The sequence below is a fragment of the Tupaia chinensis genome, unplaced genomic scaffold (genome assembly GCF_000334495.1).
Source record: "Tupaia chinensis unplaced genomic scaffold, TupChi_1.0 Scaffold000318_1, whole genome shotgun sequence".
In the NCBI taxonomy this organism is placed as follows: domain Eukaryota; kingdom Metazoa; phylum Chordata; class Mammalia; order Scandentia; family Tupaiidae; genus Tupaia; species Tupaia belangeri.
Window position 1 is genome coordinate 4,908,482 of NW_006159811.1, and position 5,038 is coordinate 4,913,519.

General features: G+C 42.7%; 1 long non-coding RNA gene across 1 annotated transcript; it reads right to left on the reverse strand.

The window, feature by feature from the left end:
• Positions 1-1,950: 1,950 nt before the first annotated feature.
• Positions 1,951-5,032, reverse strand: LOC106735172 (uncharacterized). Its single transcript, XR_001370579.1, has 2 exons — positions 4,087-5,032; positions 1,951-3,761 (listed from the first exon to the last, which is right to left on the reverse strand). It is a non-coding gene; the product is annotated as an uncharacterized LOC106735172 (long non-coding RNA).
• Between the last annotated feature and the right edge of the window lie 6 nt (positions 5,033-5,038).

Consider the following 5,038-nt stretch of genomic DNA (forward strand, 5'->3'; position numbering starts at 1 on the left):
ATTCTAATAAACTTTTAGAACTTGCTGACTAGTCTCGGAACTTGGCTTTAAACTGAAATGAACCTGAGGGGAAAATTCCACTAGTTCTGAAGGAAAGGGGTTGTAGCATGGCTCTATTTTGTTCTATCAATCAGGTGATGGGAGTTTTTCATGACATGCATTATCTTTGGGTTATAGGAGCTTGGGACCATTTTAAAACAACATCGAGTTGTGCTTTTGAAGGCTTTTAAGGATTTGGAATTCTGGTGCTCACATGGGACTTTCAAAGATAATTACCCAGGAAAACTTCCATAGGGTTGTTATAAGGACTTGATGAGAAAGAGACTATAAAGGAGGCTTTGCTCTTTTTGTTTTATTTTATTTATTTATTTCTCTGGAGAGAGAACCCCCAACAGGGTCCCTGTGCCACAATTTACCCCTAGTCTCTGCTGGCCTGACTCACAGGCACGTAGCATCCTGGTGTGCTTAGGAAGTTCCACGACATGAACTCGGGATCCTCCCCACGTGGGTCTAGTTGTGTTACTGCTTTGCCACTCCCTGGCCTCCTCTCATTTCCTTTTAAAAGTTTATTCCTTTCATGAGAGTGAGAGCTAGTGATAGAAAACCCCAGATTCTCATGCCACCATCTTTCTTGATCCTTCCCATACCTCCTCACAAGCTAGAATCCTGGGAACACCCAGTAAACAGAGGAACTGAACACAAGAATTTCAAAGTGGATTCGGCTTCACTTGAGCAGTGCGTTACCACTGCATCACGAAGTCAGCCCATCACTGCTCTTGACTGGAGCATGACCAGGGGTGTCCAATACAGCCCTAGAATTCCCCAGGGCTCTCAGTTACTCTCAGTGTGGCGTTCTAAAGGGCTCAGCTTTGAGTTCTCTTGAGACAGAATATTACACATTTGGTCGAGGCATATGAAACTACTGAAATGGGACTACTCATCACCTCCAAAATCAGCAACTCCGTGCATTCCAACCTAGTAACATAGCCTGAAAAACGTCTCCCTCCCTCCTGGGACATTTCTTTGAAACCCAAATCTATGATATCTTAAAATCTAAATGGGAACTCATTTTCTGCCAGCTCTTCCCAAGATTCCTAAAGTTTACGGCCATGAACTTTCACGTCTCAGAGTTATTTTCATAGATAGTCCTAACAATACACCGATTGGTTCCCGGTACAGCTTCTTCATGCACCCTAGAGAAATGCACTCCAGGGGTTAGAGCCTATTAGGAGAGTCTGCAAGGGACAGTCATAGGAAACCACGAGGATGTGACATTTACATTATGCCCAGGCAGCATCTCAGAAACTCCTGGGCCTTGGCTGTGGCATTCCTTCACCAGATTGGATGAAAACACTTTCTCCAGTCTTGCTGAGTGTGCAAATGGGCCAATGGAGCCCTGCTGGTCACTGTCATCAGCAGTTTGGGGTTTATGAAAGAGGAAAAGCACACACATGCACAGGCTTGCAGAATACTCAGACTGGACTCAGTTCCACGTGACTCTCACTTTCCTCCACAAGCCAACACACTCCTCTATGACGCTCTGGGCATCTGGAAGGCGAGTTATGGACACTCGACAAATCTTTGCATTTGCATCAAAGGACATAATCATCCTAGGACTGTATCAAGCTATACTAGAAAGGTTTCATAACTAGAGTGTAAATAATTATCTTGTTGTATTGCACTGGAAGATTTTAATTATTCCTCATTGTCCTGGGATGTCAACAGATTGTCAAAAAATAAAAACCTGTGATGATCTGGGGAGGTGTAATTTATTCAGCATCTTGCTCTTAATATGTATCTCAGATTCAACCTCACCAAAGGGATTTCCTCAGAAAAAGTGCCTCAAATTTCAGAAAGATTTTGCCATCTCAACGGCGATCTATGCTAATGAGATAAATAATAAACAAAAGGAGAAAAAATCAAAACAAAACAAAAAAGCAACCAAACACAAACCAGTCTGTCATTTATTAATACAAATGTATATAACGGCATATACTATTGGAGAAATCAGAAATTCATAACACACAAGTTCGTATTGGAAATACAAAAATCATGAGTCAAGAAATCAGGTTGACAGCACCACAAATGTTTGACTCAGTCTGAGCAGGTGTGTAATATCCAAGAATAACAAATAATTATAAAGAGACTGAGGCTGGATATCACAAGACTGTGTGAACACATTCTAACACTATTTCCCATTCAATGACAGGAATCGGCAGGAGTCCTCCAGGAGGCCTGGAGTACCATGTGAGGGCACCGCACACGGCAGAAACATCACGCATACATTCTTTCTTTTAACCTTCACAGCCAGCATATGACAGCAAGTAGCAACCCCTGAGGGGCGTTTGTTCTTTCTCACCTGAAGGCATGATATAAAAGATTAGTACAACGCACACAAGGCATTAGTGAACAGGTTAGAGAATTTGAAGATAGAGCTTGAAAATGGAAATAAAATCCACATCGGTCACCAAAGTACCTGATTCCTAAGATGAAGTACAAAACATAAGTGAAATGAACAGTTCTACATGAAAGAGTTAAATTTCAACTCTATGTCTCTTAACGTCTCTTTCTATGTAACAAGCGTGCATACACCAGAGAAGTAATGGCATTCAATAAAGTGTATGTTATGGGGTCAAGGGCAGAAAGAAAGGGAGATAGGCAGGAATATTGCAGGGCGTTCCTTTCACACGGGTTACTATGTCACAGGACAGGTCCTCACAGGAGGTGGTCCTTGTCCTTTTAGACCTTGTACATGGAAGCTGCTAGGGACACACTGGGAGCTCAGTCTCCATTCCTTCCCGCACTGGATTCATTAAGCCACCTGTCTGTATGCTTCCTAAGGATGCATCCTATTTGATAATAATGGATGGGGTGTGCAAGAAGATTTGAGCAAACGAAACGGTGCTACCTTCATGTGTAAGCATTGTGGCTTTCTTTTACAGTTACACATAATGGACCAGTGCTCTACAAATGATTGGCTCTCTGACCTTGCAGAATCACATTTACCCTCTAGGTTGTTCCAGAGAAGATTCTGATTCTGGCCGATCAGGTATCCCATCATGAGTACCATTTCTGGACACTTATGAGGCTGATAACAAGTTCTGCTCTGCATCACCCACGAGGATCTTCAGCTGTATCTGACTCGTCAGGAGTTTCAGACTCCAGACTCACCCCCAACTCATCTGAAAATGTTGCACTCATCTCAGAATGCACTTTTCTCTAAATCTCCTATTCTGGATGCCAAGTCTCAGCCTCATCTCCTGCTAATACCTGACTATGACTTTCCTGTCCATGCCTTCCTTACGACTTGTCAGCTCATGCATCCAGAGTCATGTCTACATAAAATGGTCTTTCTTTGCTCTCATGAGAAGATTCTTTCATAATCCAGGCAGAAGCAATCATTTTTTCCTCAGCTTACCCTTGCGATATTGCCACTATACTCTATCCCCACCCATTCCTAAATTAGTCCCCTGTCATTCACTGACCACATCATTAACTTGCTCACTCAGCAAACATTTCTGGAGTGCTTGTGATTGATGTTCAAGGCACTACTGAAGAATGAAAGGTGCAGCTCACAAAGGCCCTGCTCTCAAGGAGCTTGGAGTTTGGTAGAGTGGCTGAAAAATCCTTCCTGGTTCATTCTTCCTAGGTTTTCATACTAAAATGTTTCCAGTTTGGAATGTTCTAGAGCTTGAGTCATTCTAATGCAAATATTACACAATGTGAATGCTCTGTTATTTGACCAGCGATTATGGTGTGCCCTGCAGCAGAAAGGAAGAACGTCTTTTCCTGGCGAGTCATGGAATCGAGCCTCCAATGCAAACCAAGATGAAATGCATGCATATGTTTTTGCCAAGAAGGCAGAAACAACAAGGAAACAAAAGCAAACTGTGTGCACACTACACACTGAATAGTTAAGCGGATACTCGAACACTAGCTTAGTTTAAAGCCACGTGTTTATGGCCTTGTCATGTGCTGCTATGGTGAAAATAAATGCCTGAGCTACCAGCAAAGAACCCCCAAAAGAGAAATCTCTGAAATACTACACTAGGAACAGGGCATTTTTAAGTTTTTAATTTTTAAAACCTGCAGCAGAAAGGAAGAACGTCTTTTCCTGGCGAGTCATGGAATCGAGCCTCCAATGCAAACCAAGATGAAATGCATGCATATGTTTTTGCCAAGAAGGCAGAAACAACAAGGAAACAAAAGCAAACTGTGTGCACACTACACACTGAATAGTTAAGCGGATACTCGAACACTAGCTTAGTTTAAAGCCACGTGTTTATGGCCTTGTCATGTGCTGCTATGGTGAAAATAAATGCCTGAGCTACCAGCAAAGAACCCCCAAAAGAGAAATCTCTGAAATACTACACTAGGAACAGGGCATTTTTAAGTTTTTAATTTAAAAAATTTTTTTTGCTGTGTGCTATACAGCTAGGAGAACCAGCAGGCATCTCTTAACTGGTTTCACTCCAACTTGCGCTTTCTCTCAATTTGCTGTATTTGAACGAGTTACTTTTCTGAAAAGCTACCAAATTGAAACCCCACAGCTAGCAAAACACATAGCCTTGACTGTTACTGGACTGGGCAAAGCCTAGGATAACAAGGAGGTGTGGTGGGATTTTTTTATGCATCCAACAGCAATGTTGAATATAAAGGCCATGGCACACTGATCCTGTTTTGCAGCATTCTTGTCAGGTAGGCTGTCTCAGCACAGCATAAACCAGTCAGGAATAAGACCCTCTCCCTGGGCCTAGAGTGAAACTCTCACCAACATGCTGAGATGCTGGCTAGGCCCCTCCTTTACCCAGGTTTTAGTCTGCACCTCCTCTGTGCCTGAAGTCTGACAGAGGGTGCTCCCATGATTTGTAGAGTTTACTCTCCTCTAAAGCCTTGAAATCTTCAGGTACAAAGGGCTCTGGCAAAGCCAACTATAATTAGAGCCATGGAATACAGGCCTTCAAGTGGAATCCATGTGCAAATATGTACATGGTGCTGATGAGCAGAATTTTTCATGGAATCTGGGTGTCAGCATTTC